General features: G+C 34.5%; 1 protein-coding gene across 5 annotated transcripts in view; it reads right to left on the reverse strand.

Annotated features, from left to right (window-relative positions):
• LOC150108406 (centrosomal protein of 83 kDa-like) overlaps positions 1-16,599 on the reverse strand; it is a 300,734-nt gene that overhangs the window by 264,082 nt on the left and 20,053 nt on the right. The gene's annotated exons all lie outside the window — the stretch shown is intronic.

Below are 16,599 nucleotides of genomic sequence, written 5' to 3' on the forward strand. Positions count from 1 at the left end.
TGATCTAATGTCAATACCACTCCCAAATTCCAAACATCATTCTGACCTCTTTGACTTCTGATTCTTGATTGACTACAACTCCATTTGCATTTCCACTGACAGAGATGCTGCAATATTGCTGTGAACAATGATCTAAACCAAATTGTCTGTCTACCAATCAGAATACAACCATCTGTACTCTTCCAAAACTTAATCTCTCCTTAACCAATTATCCCTCCAAATATATTTCAGAGGCCATTTCTTTTCCTGGCAACTCAGATCACACCTTTGCGTATATGTTTCTTCTACTATGGAATATCCTTCCATCAGCTGCTCTCTACTTTGTGTCCTTTGACATCACCCAAGTATTTAGGTGGGAGATAAATGTCATTGTCCAGTGTGAAACGACTGATCTATTTATTGGAGGTCTCAAGTGATTTGAAAAAAGTTCCATGTTTGGTCTCTAGAGCAGTCTTTCTGTACTATAAAAAAAAAAAAAAATATATATATATATATATATATACAGTAATACCCTGATTTGCACTACCCCGACTTACGTGAATCTGGAGTTACGCGGTTTCTTATACGTACATATTCCCGTCCCTCTTCAAGCCTCACCACTAGTCGTATCTTTCCGGCGCCGGCCGCATTCGCCAGTGTTGCACATGCTGCAAACAAACACTGACGTGTTTCGTGCGGTCTCCATTCATACACAATTTTTATAGTCTACAAACCTTGCGATTGTTAAAATGTTATGTTCTTGATAAAAATTTTTATCACATAAAAAATAATAATGTTGTCCAAAAGAAGCAAGTCCGATTCTTCTACAGCTAGCAAGAAAAGAAAAATATTGACTTTGGAAACAAAACTCAACATTATGAAGGATTCTGATGGCGAAATGGAAATTTGTAAGCTAGCAAAGAAGTTCAATCTACAGGAATCCACAGTAAGAACAATCATAAAAGATAAAGAAAGAATTCTCGCTGCTGCAAAAAATGCCCAATCATTGAATTTAAGCATAATTCATAAACGTTATGGGATTAATAGTGAGATGGAAACGATGCTTAAAGTGAGAGTACAAAATTGTCCAGTTGATCATACGACAATATGTAGAGCCAAGCTGATTTTTGAAAGGCTAAAAGTAGAAGTTGGAGAAGCAGCCAAAGAAGAAAATTTCGTGGCCAGTAATGGTTGGTTCAACTGATTTAAATATCGCTGTAACTGCCACAGCATTGCGGAGAGTGGAGAGGAGGCAAGCACTGATAAAGAGGCTATGTCTTCTTTTCCTGAGACACTTAAGGCTATCATCGAGGAAGGTAGCTATAGCCAGTCAAACCATATTTAATGTAGACGAGACCGGCTTGTTCTGGAAAAAAGATGCCTAAGAGAACTTTCATCATGTGAAGAAAAAACGTTTCCCGGCTTTAAGGCTTCTAAAGACTGGTTTACAGTAATGCTTGGTGGAAATGCAGCTGGTGATTACAAGTTAAAACCTCTCTTAATTTATCGCTCCAAAAATCCAAGAGCTCTAAAAAATAAATCTAAAGCTGGCTTGTCTGTGACTTGGAAGTCAAATTCTAAAGCTTGGGTGACAGTTTCTATTTTTGAAGACTGCTTTGGTCACCACTTCATACCTGAATTTGAACATTATTGCCAGTTTAAAAAAATTCCATTTAAAGTTATGCTCATTATTGATAATGCACATGGTCACCCTCCTGCAACTTTAATTGAGTTTGATCCACATGTAAAAGTTGATTTCTTCCCTCCAAATACAACCAGCTTATTTCAACTGATGGACTGAGTTATCAAAACATTCAAAGCGTACTACACACGGCATGTGTTTGCAAGTCTAAATAAAGCTATGAGTCAAAATGAGCAACTGTCTGTTAAAGAGTTTTAGAAACAGTTTAATGTTTTAGATGCTGTAAGGATTATCGGAGATTCTTGGGGTGAAATTTCCCAAAAAAACTTGACTGGTGTCTGGAAAAAACTTTGTCCATCCCTTTTTTAAATGCGAAATGGAATGTTGCCAGAAACTGATCAAGTTGCTGAGACAATAGAAGAAGTTGTCAACTTTGCAAGGCAATTAGATTTAGAAGTCAACAGTGAAGATGTCAGCAAGCTGTTAGACTCACATAACAAGGAGCTTACAATCAATGAGCTCATAAAGATGCGTGAGCAAAGCACTACTGAAGAGACCGAAACCTCAGATCCAGTTCTACCAGAAAAGCACATGACAATTGCAAAATTAACAAAAAAGGTCTCAGCTTAATTAAGAAAGGTTTATAGATTTTGGAGGACATAGATTCTAACGAGGAATGAATTGTAGCCACAAGGCAAGGAATAAAAAAAATCATTGGCTTGCTATGAAGAAATTTTGCATGACAAGAAAAAGACAATATGCTGTCAGACGAATCTATTAGATTTTATGAAACCATCGACATCGAAATAACTCTCTTTTTTTTTATGTATGAAAAACTACAATTATGATTATATTTCTTAAAATATATAATGTTTTTGTAAACCTTTGGTTCCAATTAACTAATATTTTGTATGTTTGTATATATAAATTACAGGAATACCTCGATTATCACGGTTATTGTTGCCAGGAAAAATACTGCAATAATCGAATCCATGATAATCGGGATAAATAATGCGTGTAAAGTAGGTGATCAATGCCAAGGATTTTTCAAATCTATTAATTAAATTTTATATATGAAGTAAAAAAGAAATGTGTTAAACGTGTTAAATAAAAAATGAAGGTTCATTAAGATTCCTTAATCTTTATTTATATATAAGAAGTACATACATTATTCTTTCTTGGATAAAAATTGGTGTAGAGTTGTCTGGTGGAATTTTTTCTTTCTTTTTTCTTCATATAAAACTCAGTAGCAACGGATGGAATTTTCAATTTCCTGACGAACTTTAAGTGATCGCTCGAGATTAGGATCGCTGTTCAAGATTTTTTTCTTTAAAATTTTCAGCAATTCTAAACATTTCGTCCATTTCTTTGAGGGTAAATTCCTTCAGTGCCAAGTCAATTTGTTCGTCATTATCATCGATTTGAGCATCGTAAGCACATTCTCTCTCGAGGTTAATTAGGTCTTCATCATCCAGCTTCTTATCATGTGACTGAAGCAGGTCCTGAACATCACCTTTTTCAATTTCTTTTAGTCCTAGATTGAAGCCAAGCTCAGTTATGTCATTGATAACATAGGTTACTTCATTTTCAAATCCTTTAAAATCATTTGCACAATGAGGAATAATCTTTTGCCATGCTGCTCTCAGGTTGCTAGACATTACTTCACTTCATGCTTCCTTGACATTCTCAATGCAATTTTTGATATTGAATGCCTTCCATTCAATATCAAAAATTGCTTGTGAAAAAGTTCTTCGTAGGTAATATGCCTTAAAGGATGCGATTACACCTTGATCCATTGGCTGGATGATGGAAGTGGTATTATGTGGTAAATAAATAACTTTTACATTTTTGCACAAATCATTCAGTACTGTTGGATGACTAGGTGCATTATCTAATATCAACAAGATTTTAAAATCAAGATTTAATGACTTGCAGTACCTTTCAGCTTCAGGACAAAAACAGTTTTTAAACCAATCATCAAAAATAGTTTTCGTCATCCAAGCTTTTCTGTTGAATCTCCAATGAAGAGGGAGAAAATTTTTAACTAAACTTCTAAGCAGGTGAGGATTTTGTGAACGATAAAGAAAGAGAGGCTTCATCTTTGTAATCTCCAGAAGCATTGCCACATAGTAAAAGTGTTACATGCTCCTTCGAAACCTTGTAGCCAGGCTGTGATTTTTCATTTTTTGCTAAAAATGTTTTAGTGGGCATTTTTTTCCATAATAAGCCTGTTTCGTTAGCATTAAATATCTGATCATCGGTATAATTTCCTTCTTCAATGATCTGTTGCAATTCACCAGGAAAAACTAGCTGCAGCTTTTTCATCAGCGCTTGCAATTTCACCTTGTACACGAACACTATGAATGCTCGATTGCTTTTTGAACTGATCAAACCACCCTGAACTTGCAGAGAAAGTTTCTTTCACTACTGACGCCAAATCATTTTCGCTTTCTAATTGTTTTCTTTTTAATCTAACAGATAAGCTTAGGCGTTGATGGCTATTCATGACTTATTTTTCACAGTATTAACAACACCACAGACACTTTTATCAACAAAGATGTGTTTTATTAACGCTAATATTTCGCTGATTTTCAACTCAGCATCATCAGAGCACAACACACATGTAAACGCGACAGTGAGTGAGTGAAACAATATAATTGCAAAAGACAAAAGATCTAAAGTCCTATTTTTGGCGCCCTCTAACGGGAAAAAAAACAAAAAAACAGCAGTTATCCGGAGTTTTTCTTAGGATAACTGTCTCCCAAATTTTTGGCAAATTAATGCAACCATATTTGTTAAGGTTGGGAGAATTCTTCAAAGCCATTGCTGACTCAAAAAATAATCTTTCAGATCTATAACGACTCCTAAATAGCAAATTCGTTTTCCTCCATCTAATCCTGTGTGAAGGAGTGTCCAAAGCGTGGTCTGCCAGTCCCGACTTGCCATAGTAATAGTAGCGAATGTATCTTTCATGTTCTTCCAGGCGGATGTTCACTGATCTTCCTGTTTGCCCATAATAGGCCAAGTCACAGTCACATGGAACTTCATACACTCCTGGGTGTGCTAAAGGGTGAAGTTTATCCTTTGGCGAGGGTATCAGAGTTGCCAGCTTGACATGAGGTTTGAAGGTGGTGCGAAGGCCATGTTTCAACAATACTTTGGCTATCTTTTCCGATGCACCTCTGATATAGGGAATAGAAATGGTCATGTTGTATTCATGTGTATTAGGGGAGGGCAGAGTAATGGGCCTATGTAGTATTTTATCTATTTTGTAGGGATTGTAGCCGTTGGCTAAGAACGTATGGCGCAGGTACTGGAGTTCAGTGGTCAGAGCTGTATCGTTAGAACAAATGGCTCCGACTCTGTGTGTAAGTGTTTGTAAAATGCCGTACTGTTGGACTGGATGATGATGTGATTGTTTATGTAGGTATCTTCCTGTGTGTGTAGGCTTTCTGTAAATAGAAAAAGATAGTGATCCATCTGAAAGGCAGGTGACTAATGTGTCAAGAAATGGCAAACAGTTATTTGATTCTTTTTCCACTGTGAAGTGAATTTTGGGGTGTTGGCTGTTTAGGTAGGTGATAAAAGCATCCAAAGTGTCTTGTCCATGGGGCCAGATGGCAAACACATCATCTACATAGTGCAACCACACTTGTGGCTTGTATGTAGCTTGAAAACAAAGTACTTACTGTGGTAAGTACTTTGTTTTCAAAGTGTTCCATGTAAAAATTTGCTAACGGGGGAGAGAGGGGGGAACCCATAGCAGTACCATTAATCTGTTTGTAGAATTTCCCCCCCCATGTAAAGTAACCTGCATTCATGGTAAATTGAAATAATTCAAAAATATCTGGGGGAAATTTAGACTTGATTAAATCAAGAGTGTCTATAAGTGGTACATTGGCAAATAGGGAGGTGACATCAAAACTAACCATTATGTCTGAATTTTTTAGGATTAGATTTTTAACCAGTGTTTTGAAATGGACTGAATTTTTTACAAAAGTAGAGGAGTTGCCAGTAAGAGGGGCAAGCGACTTAGCTAAATGCCGGGCCAGTTTATATGTGGGACTATCTATGCTATCAACTATGGGGCGTAGGGGAATATTAGTTTTGTGGATTTTTGGTAATTTGACTTGGCCTATTATGGGCAAACAGGAAGATCAGTGAACATCTGCCTGGAAGAACATGAAAGATACATTCGCTACTATTACTATGGCAAGTCAGGACTGGCAGACCACGCTTTGGACACTCCTTCACACAGGATTAGATGGAGGAAAACGAATTTGTTATTTAGGAGTCGTTATAGATCTGAAAGATTATTTTTTTGAGTCAGCAATGGCTTTGAAGAATTCTCCCAACCTTAACAAACATGGTTGCATAATTTGCCAAAAATTTGGGAGACGGTTATCCTAAGAAAAACTCCTGGATAACTGCTGTTTTTTTTTTTTTTTTTTTTCGTTAGAGGGTGCCAAAAATAGGACTTCAGATCTTTTGTCTTTTGCAATTATATTGTTTCACTCACTCACTGTCGCGTTTACATGTGTGTTGTGCTCTGATGATGCCGAGTTGAAAATCAGCGAAATATTAGCGTTAATAAAACATCTTTGTTGATAAAAGTGTTTGTGGTGTTGTTAATAACGTGAAAAATAAGTCATGTTTTCTTTTTAAAGTTTCAAACAAATTCAATGCTTTTGTTTTTATAGTCATTTGACTAAGAGGAATTCTCTTTTGGTTACAATCTTCTATCCACACTGACAATAGCGTTTCCATTTCAATCATAAGATGGCTTCTGTTTCTCGTAGTTTGGGATACAGATGAGGTCGATGTACTTTGTCCTAGTTGCTTATAGTTTGCAGCGTGGCCTAAAATATGGCGAACAGTTGATTCATTTAGACCGTACTCTCTTGCAATTTTGGCTTTGGTTATGCCTGCTTCATACTTATTTATCATATGCAACTTATCTTCCAAGCTGATCACTCTACGTTTCTTCTTGATAGCTGTAGACTTGAAATCATCCTTGTTTCTTTTAGCATTCATTGTAGGGGTAAATAACAAGAGAAATAAATATCCACATGTACTTCAGGCAAGGGCGGATAGTTACTGGTAAGTGGTGAGAAGGCACCGTCGGATAAAAATGAAGCGCTACAAGAGAGCGATACCTGGAGAGTGGCGACTCGAACTGGTTGCATATGTAGTGGGCTACATCTCACGGCCGCGATAATTCGAATTTGGAGCACAATAATTGGAATTTTGGTATCACATTATAAACCAAGATAAATCGAGAATTGCGATAATTGAGGTATTCCTGTACATGCAAAATTATACCCCAAGTTAAACGAATTAGACTTGCATGCTTTTTGTTGGCAGTGGTGTAGCTAGAGATTCTGAGCGGTCCCTGAGTTTGCTGCCCCTCTCATAGACACCAAAAATACTACAAAAAGTCAAAATGCCATATAGGGAAATAAATTAAAACACTATAATAAATTTGGTTTAATCCTTTATCCAAGTGTGAGCAAACAAAGTTTGCACATGAAAATATCTTCAGGACTGGAGTCAGGTAGTACAACACCGGGCAACTCGTAGCAAAGGTGGACCAAGCTAACATCACTCCTATCTCAGTATCTCCCATAATGCAAAACACATCTCCTTGCAGATATGTATAATGTTATGCATTAAGGGAAGGGCCACTACCCAGACTAGTTTCGACCTTTATTGCAGTCTCTTCAGTGGGAGCTAGGATCAGAAGTGGATACCAGGCAGAAGCAATGGCGAGGTCATCTTTACCTATAGGAGTTGCCAAAAGGTGTGCCACATTTTATTAAATTACTCTGGATTTAGAGAAAGATGTTGAAAGTTTATTTTTCACTTGGTCAGACTATAATAAATTTGGTTTAATCCTTTATCCAAGTGTGAGCAAACAAAGTTTGCACCTGAAAATATCTTCAGGACTGGGGGTAAGGCAGTACAACACCGGGCAACTCGTAGCAAAGGTGGACCAAGATAACATCACTCCTAGCTCAGTATCTCTCATAATGCAAAACACATCTCCTTGCAGATATGTATAATGTTATGCATTAAGGGAAGGGCCGCTACCCAGACTAGTTTCGACCTTTATTGAAGTCTCTCCCTTAATGCATAACATTATACATATTTGCAAGGAGATGTGTTTTGCATTATGGGAGATACTGAGATAGGAGTGATATTAGCTTGCTCCACCTTTGCAACGAGTTGCCCGGTGTTGTACTACCTGACTCCAGTCCTGAAGATATTTTCATGTGCAAACTTTGTTTGCTCACACTTGGATAAAGGATTAAACCAAATTTCTTATAGTCTGACCAAGTGAAAAATAAACTTTCAACATTTAAAACACTATATTTATTTTTGAAGTGTAACTGTAATTTCAACATTCTAAAATGTTATTTTTCTTGCTTTTCTGTAGCAAAATTGTTGATGACATTGGCGAAGTCTATTTCATAGTAATGTAGGTAATTCTTAATTAATTTTATTTAGAAAAACTCCTCTCACAACTAGCAACAGTTACAGCTGAATTAAGAGAAGTAAGCTGAATCTGTAATAACACTTTTAATTTATTTAATATGTGAGAACCTATTTCCTCAACTCTTTTTGTTACAGTTTGTTTTTATAGTGGGACGCTTTCAAAGTCACTGGCAATTTTATCTTCCCCAAATGCACGTGTCATTTTAACAGAACAGTGTTTTACAAATTCACCATCAGATAATGATTTTTTTGCTTTTGCTATCTCTGCACTTACAACAAATGATGCCAAGAGTGATCTTTTTTGTATTGATGTTGGTTTAGTAAAAATAGATTTCTGAGCACTAACCTTTCTCTTCAAATTACGTACAATTTTAGTAAGTATTTGTCCAACGTATTCTTGGTATTTAGCGGCATGGTGCTGTATGTAGTAGCATTTGAGGTTATATTCCTTGTGCACAGACAAGGAATATATCCTGAAATGACCTGTTTTCTTCACAGATCTTACATTTCTTACTCAAAGTACACAAAGGCTGAAGTAACTGACCAGGGGACACAAACTGCAACAATAACACTGTTAACTGTGAAACTGATCACTGTAACCAGAGCAAGTGACTTTCAATGATGCGTTACTCTGAAGCGCATGGAAATCTACCACTCCCACTACTACAACTTGCACAGAGAAGCAGCAGATTTTATAAACTGAGTAATCTTTTTAAAGCAATTTTGATTCCGTGTTGAGAATATAAATGGTTTCCGTCATCAGAAATAATGAGTATAACTAGTATATCAATCAGAAAATCTGCAGTCGCAACTAATAGCTAAATTGATAATACATATAATTTAATATAGTTTTTATCCTGCCGCAGGTTGCACAAAATCACGTTACAGGCTGCACGTGGCTCGCAGGCCTGCTGTTGCCCACTTATGTTCTAGACCAATGGTTCTTAACCTTTTCGAAGTCAGGGAACACTTTTGATTATAACAAAAATTTGCGGAACACCAAAAGCATTAGCGTGATAAAGCTAACAATAAATATAAAAGACCTTTTATAAAACTGGAGCTTATTTTAATATGATACTTGAGCTTGTCGGCTTTTGCAGATTTCAGCAATATCAGGTCTAATACTCGTATGCGATGCAGCTACCCTCATCTCTTTGTCTATATTAGTAAGTCTTTCACGCTTTTTAGTTTTTATATTGATTAATATTGAGAACCCGAGCTCACACAAGTATGATGTTGAAAACTGTAACAAAATTTTCTGTGCCCTTGTGGTGAGAGCTGGGTATTCGACTTGGACAAAAATCCAAAATTCTTCAAGAGTTATTTCAGAGAATTTCATTTTTAGAGTACGATACATTGACAAGGTAACTAATTGTTCTTCTTCTTATAACGAAAATTCAAAACGCGATGTTATTAACTGTGCCAAATGGATTTCGTATCCAGTCATAACTGTGTGTATTTAAGGAAGGAAAGTAACTTGAAATCTTTTCTTCCAATATTATTAAATTTTTACACGTTAAAAATAGTACCTATTTTGTAAATAAAAATGTGCATGGAGTTGCCTTTTATAAAATTGGAACTTATTTTAATCCGATACTTGAACTTGTCGGTGAAAGATATCACGACATCTTTCACCGGCAGAACACTTGTAACCAGTTCGCGGAACACAAGTGTTCCGGGGAACACCGGTTAAGAACCACTGTTCTAGACTAATCAGAGCATAACAACTCATCTGCCTATAATAACAAAGGGCACATGAACAAGGGATGATCGTGTAAATTCTAGGATAAGAGAGAGGTCTTTCAAAGAGGAAGGAATTTAGTTTATGAACTGGATGGAAAGAAACTAGTAGGTCAAACTAGTGAAGAAGTCTTTCAATTTTCTCTAGCACTGGAAATTCTAGAAACTTCTTCTTGAGAAAGATTAGGATGAAGGCCATAATCATTAATTATCTTATCAATGATATTTGTATTACAATTAGAGATGAAAGTAGTTCCGATACATGACAGTTCATTATTTAAAAGAGAATCAGTAGAACATAAGTGCATGGTGAACTAAAGGTTTAATCACACCATATTTTTAACATTATGCACAGAATCAAAAGCTTCATGAGCAAACTTTGTTTGCTTACACTTGGATTAAACAAGAATATCATTTCTTCTTTAATTTAATTTATAACAAAGTGCAAAAAGCTTTCAACAACTAGATTTAATCCAGAGTACTTTAATAATATGTTACACCTTTTCCCTACTTGTATATGGAAAACATATGACTTCTGCATTACTTCAACCTTGGTATCTCTTCTGGGTCTGGCTCCCACTGATAACATTTAATAATGTTCATATTTAGGCTTGCTTCCTGAAGAGTAGAGCAGGCTTTTGCTTGTCACTGAGTGGAGCCACCACTGAGTTTCTTGTCCTGGAGTGATGAGTTAGTAATGATCCTTTAAGGTCAAGAGTGATGAGTTTAGTAGCGATCCTTTAAGGTCACATTCAGTGAGTGGAGAAGTAATCCTCCCCCCACTTTAATTGTACTTCAATAAAGGTCAAAACTGGTCGGGGTAGTGGTTCTTCCCATAAAGAATAGCATTATACACATCTGAAAGGATGCATGCTTTGCATTATGGGATACTAAGGTAATTAATTAATACTAAGGTAATGCTGGCCTGTTTGGCTGAGTAGCTTGGTGTAGATGATGCAGTTCACTGTAGTTGGGTGATTGAGTTTTGGAGATAGAGTTGTGGAGTAGTATCCTCCCTCGATGAGTCTTTGGACTCCTTGGAGGTGTCACATAATAATAATAATAATTAATGTGAAGTCACTAGCTGCCATATATAAGTAATCTAGTTGCGACGTTTGCTTACACTTGGATAAAGGATTAAACAAGAACATAATAATTTCTTGGCGTCTTTAATTCTTACAAACAAAACTATTTACAAAGCAAAGTCTTACACAAAAGTTATTTTCTTTTTGAAAAATTATATAAAGAAAGTTGTAAAGTTCACATGCATAGCCCAAACTTAAACAAAAATAATTGCCTTAAATGTTCCCAATTTTGTGAAGTCATCCTAAGTAAGACTCCTTGTTCCTGTGTTTCTTAGTATTGTAATTATTTAAATTTATTTTTCAATTCTAATAGTTATAGACAGAGTCATTCTCCTGCAGTTGATAGCATATACCAGTGGTGTTCAACCTTTTTTACTACCCAAGCAATGGTTTTCTTTTCTTTTGTTATTCAAATTTCTAATTCTTTCTACTTATGGTAATTTTCAATGTGTCTTTGACTTTTTTTCATGCACAGCTAAAATAGAAGAAGCATTTTTCCAGTCCCTCAATCCAGAATCAGCAAGGTTAATCCGCCATTGATCAAATAATAAACAGCAGAAGCAAAATGCAGAATCCGTGGATTTTGAATACAATAACCACAAATGCTGCATTGTCTCGCCGTTAAAGAGCCTTCGAGTATAATGAGTCATTGAAAATCTTCTATTATTGTTATCTTTCGGAAAATCAAAATTATGAATCTGTTCGGATCCACATTCAACTAATAGTTGATATAACTGATTGACATTGGAAAATTTTACAGGACACCAAGTTGCTGGATCATTATAATTTAAATTTGTAAAATCAAATCCTTTTATGATTGGATCTGTAGAACAACCAGCTTCAGAATCAACAATACTCATATGATCTGTAGATTTCTCCTTTGATGTTTTAATCCAATTTTTGGTATCTGTAGAATTCTCCTCCAATTCATTAATCGAATCTATAGACAAATTATCCAACGAATAATATTCAAGATTTTCTTCTTGTATGCGATTACAATCTTCTCGGCAAAGATATTTTAAAAATGCACCTCACTGTTTTTTCAAACTTTCTTCCTTTTCTGCTTGACGTTTGCGATATTGAAAACCCAATTTCTTTTTATCCATTTTCAAAAGCCAGTAATTGAAATATTTATAAATAAAAATAAACTTAATTATAAAAAATATGGACTTTAAACTATTCAGTAATTCACAAATAAATTTTTATACATTTACTTAATGAAGTATTTATCAATTATATATACCTTATAAGTTATAACTATATAACTTTTCTATCATACATTTATAATCTAATAATTCAACAATATCGTTTTCTATGAACATAATTGACAAATTTCTCAAATGCATCTGACTTAACAAATTGTGTAAATATTTTTAACGCATTTAAGTACAGAAAATGAGCGTTCACTGCTAGCATTACAAACAAGCAGTATCCAAGGGCCGCATTTATACTTTTGGAGACCCGAGGCGCAACATCATTATGAGGCCTCAAAAATAAGCACTTTTATTAGTTTACTCAAATAAAAGTCAACGTTTCCATAACTAATTTTAATAACACAATACAACATTGGTATACATATATTTGCATTTTAAAAAAAGTATAAAAATAAATCAGTTCAAATTTAAATTAAAAAAAAAATCAATAACTTAAAGTTTTTTTTTCTGGCTTTGGTTTTAGCAAATATATCTGTAATGTCCTCATAATTAATCAAGTCCATTATATCTGATTCAATGCATAATAACGACGGGTCATTGTTTTATTTTGGTGCAAGTTGCTTCTTAAATAATTGTATAAGGATAAAAGTTATTTTTAAAAAAAAAAAGAAAAGAAAAGAATTTAAAGGCAATCGAATTAAGCTTGCTAATCAAGGTAAAAATAGGAACTTCATCAACTGTAAAGTTCAGATATTCTCACTAAAAATAAAAATTTTGAATTTACAATAATAAAAATTGTAGCAAAAATCATTATATTTATGGAATTACAGCATGGATCTAAATATAAATATAGAATGTTTCAGTTTGCAGTAACATGCACAGTATGCCTCTCTGGTTGACAAAATGGTTAACATATCTGCTTTCCAACCACCCAACTTAGGTGAAAGGTAAATTTTGTCGCCTGGTGCGAGACCACCTTACTTACTGGAGGCCTGGGATTCACATAAAAGGCATATAATATATTTATAGGATTAATTCAGTTCCAACTTTATCACACAATTATTAAGATTTATTCAACTCCAGATTTGATTTTTTTAAGTTGTAGTAATAAGCATAATTCCAGCTTTAGTTAAAATGTAGAAGCAATCAATAGAAATGATAACTTGCTATGCTCGCTACCATCCACATTTTTACTCGACATTTTACCCGAAAATAATTAGAATCTTAATGCACAAAAAAATGAACTGAAAAATCAATTTAATTTATAAATAATAATAAACTTGAAAATCAAATGCTCTGTTTATGTGATATAGAAACTGCTCTTACCCACTAATTAATACAAATAGCAGCAGCAGCACACACAAAAAAAAAAAACTTCTGTTGTCTCAGAAACGTGTTTCAAAATGATCGCAAGTTCAATACTCAGCGATCTGTTCTTTCCTAACAGGATTCTGGGAAATCACAGGGTGAAATATTCTTAAGAATGTTATGGATTAAACTGACCATATATTTAATCTATGGATTAAACTGCTAAGTCAGTGATTGGTCAACAAAGGCAAACATTTAGTAAGAGAAAATTTCCAGAGAAGGAGATTGGAATTTAGTAATATTGATAAGAACAATAGTCCAGTAGTTCAGAAGGGAAAACCATCTGTGACAAAATGAAACTAGTTTATTTAATTAAAAACACAAAAATACAAACAATTTATTAAATATATCTTTATAGAGTTCATAATTAAAAGGACTCTAATAATTTTTTTTTAATAATAATAGTAATTTATTACATATGATACATACATTACATAATTTGATTACATATGATACAACATTACATGCATTTCTTTACATTTGATACATTCATGTATTCTGAAAATAATAATTTTTTTTCGCAATAATAATTATAATTTATAACATATGATACATATGAATGTTTTATTTAAGCATTGATATAACAATAATAATAATAGATTTCTAGAGATGTGTCTCATCTTGTTTTGGTATTATCACAATTATCAAGTTATTCTGAAGCATTATGAATTTTCTATTTTATTATTATGCCGCTAATATTTTTCTTCAAATGTGGCACTTTTTACAACAAAACTGGCTAAGTTATGTTCAATATATCTGTTTGCAAATATATTCAAAATCCCTTTGACCTAATAAAAATGTAGAATGCTGATGAAACTTCATCAGCATTCTATCTGTTAAAATGCAATATTTCTCCGCCCCCCCCCCCGTGCCGTTAACGGATTATTGTCTTTATGTGCACTTGGAATTTCTTTACTTTCCTAGAATATTTGCCCCTTTTTTGCAGCACAATTTATTTATTGTCTCTCTTCCCATATAAAAACGAATTTCACATGAAAATAAATAATCAAAACGTTTGTTTACATTGGAAATATTATGTCAAATATTTATATTTTTTAAATAACATTTATTGAAATAAATATGACATTTTGCTTTCTTTCCTTGCAAAATAAAATTATATGGGTCGCACATTTCAATTTCAGGAGCGATTTTTTTTTTTTTAATGAACAACAAAGGATGTTAAACTGCATTACTTGGGTTTCCAATTGTGAGTCTTTTTAATATCAAAAATTTGTGTCCAATGGTATTTTTTCAGAGATTCTTCGCCTTTGTCTTTTGCTTAAAACTGCAACAGTACAATTATTTTGGAAAAATAATTGTACTGTTGCAGTTTTTGTGTGTGTGTGTGTGTGTGTAGTGATAATTTTGGGAGGGGGGGGGAGTTAGCCATTAAAGGGAATTAATTCTGTTATGAAAATTTTGGAAATAAAATTTCATTTTGACGCATGCACCTACATGTTTCGAATATAAAGTGTAGGGAAAATATCGCTACTTCAAAACTGCCGCATAATACCGAAAATATGTACATAACAGTTGACTTCATAACTGCCGTTTATTTTGATTTATAGGGAGTGATTGGGGGAAACCAAGAAAGTTGAAATGCAAAAACCTACAGATTACGTTTATAAAAATTATGCACGACATGATATAATTCAAGATTTGCATATGATTCTCTATAAAGCAAAATTTAAAAGTGCGAACCTTCGTGCAGTCTGTAAACTAACCTTCGAACTAAGGTTAGTTAAGATTATGAATAAAAAACAAAACTTAATTTGGAACAGATGGAGGCTGTATTCGTTTTTAGATTCGGATTTTCATGAATTTATAAAATAATTGATTGACAAAATAATTATCTTCAATCAAGTTCTGGGAGAATTTAAAAATGTATTGGTGATTAAAATAATTATCCAAAAAATTGATAGATAGTGACATTGATCTTCCATAGTGATACAATATGAAGTGAAGAAAGTATGAAAGGATTTCTTATTTTGAATATGACTGTCAAACTACACTTCTTATCCATTTTCTTTCAGCAGGTGGACAGAATATCATTCAGGTTTGCTGGATGATTATATACGTCCAGCAAAGAAATGGTACGCTTACATACATGAATTTTATGGAATACAGGAGTTCCTGTTAGTTTTATATAGTTTTATATGTAGCAAAATCTGGCGCCCCGAAGTCTTGACACCAATAGGCGATTGCCTAGGTTCCCCTAATGATAAAACCGGCCCTGAGCACAGGAAGTATATGAAAAATTAAGAAAACCTGATGTTAATAAGGCAATAGGATTAGACAATATATTGCCATGTGTCTTGAGGGAATGCTCAATGAAATTAATGGCATCTTTGACAACATCTGTTTTAACATGAGTCTTGTAACAGAGTGAGTCCCAAAGGAATGGAAGGCAGGAAAAATTGTACCACTTCGCAAAAGTGGGAGGGTGAGTATAAGACTGAGGCTACAAATTATTGGCCAATCTGTGTGTTTGGGGTCATTGTTAAAGTTAAAGTATTAGAGAAGTTCATTTGGAAGCAGGTTGATAAAAGCAGTATTCTTTATTGTGATGGTCGGCATGGGTTTGTTAGGAGGGAAGTCATGTTTCAGCAATCTGCTTACATATTACAACAAGGTGACAAATTCAATCGATAAAGGAGATGCATATATGGTGGTGTACTTAGATTTTCAAAGTCCTCTGATAGACTGCCACATGACAAGCTAGTAGTTAAATTGAAACAGATGGGATTAGGCAACCGACCAGTGACTGGATGGTTGATTGGCTGATGGACAGGTTTCAGCAGGCTGTGTATGGAGGAGTGTCACCAGTGGGGTGCCACAGGGATCTGTTTTGGGACCATTATTGTTTACCTTGTACATTAATGATATTGGGACCAGCTTGCAGGAGGATCTGAAAAGACTGTGAGTGGAGCTATAAGTTTAATGTTGCAAAGTGCAAGGTCTTGACATATGGTAGGCAAGGTCGGGATGCAGAGCATACAATTAATGGAGAAATTTTGAAGAAGGTGTAGGAGATTAGAGATCTAGGAATGGTGGTGGACAGAGACTTGAAGATGAGGGGTCACACTGCTAAAACTGTAAGAACATCCCAACAGATTAAGACAATAATGAGGAGGGA

This window comes from Typopeltis vanoorti, chromosome 3, assembly GCF_054136105.1.
Source record: "Typopeltis vanoorti isolate ZY-2024b chromosome 3, IOZ_Tvanoo_1.0, whole genome shotgun sequence".
In the NCBI taxonomy this organism is placed as follows: Eukaryota; Metazoa; Arthropoda; class Arachnida; order Uropygi; family Thelyphonidae; genus Typopeltis; species Typopeltis vanoorti.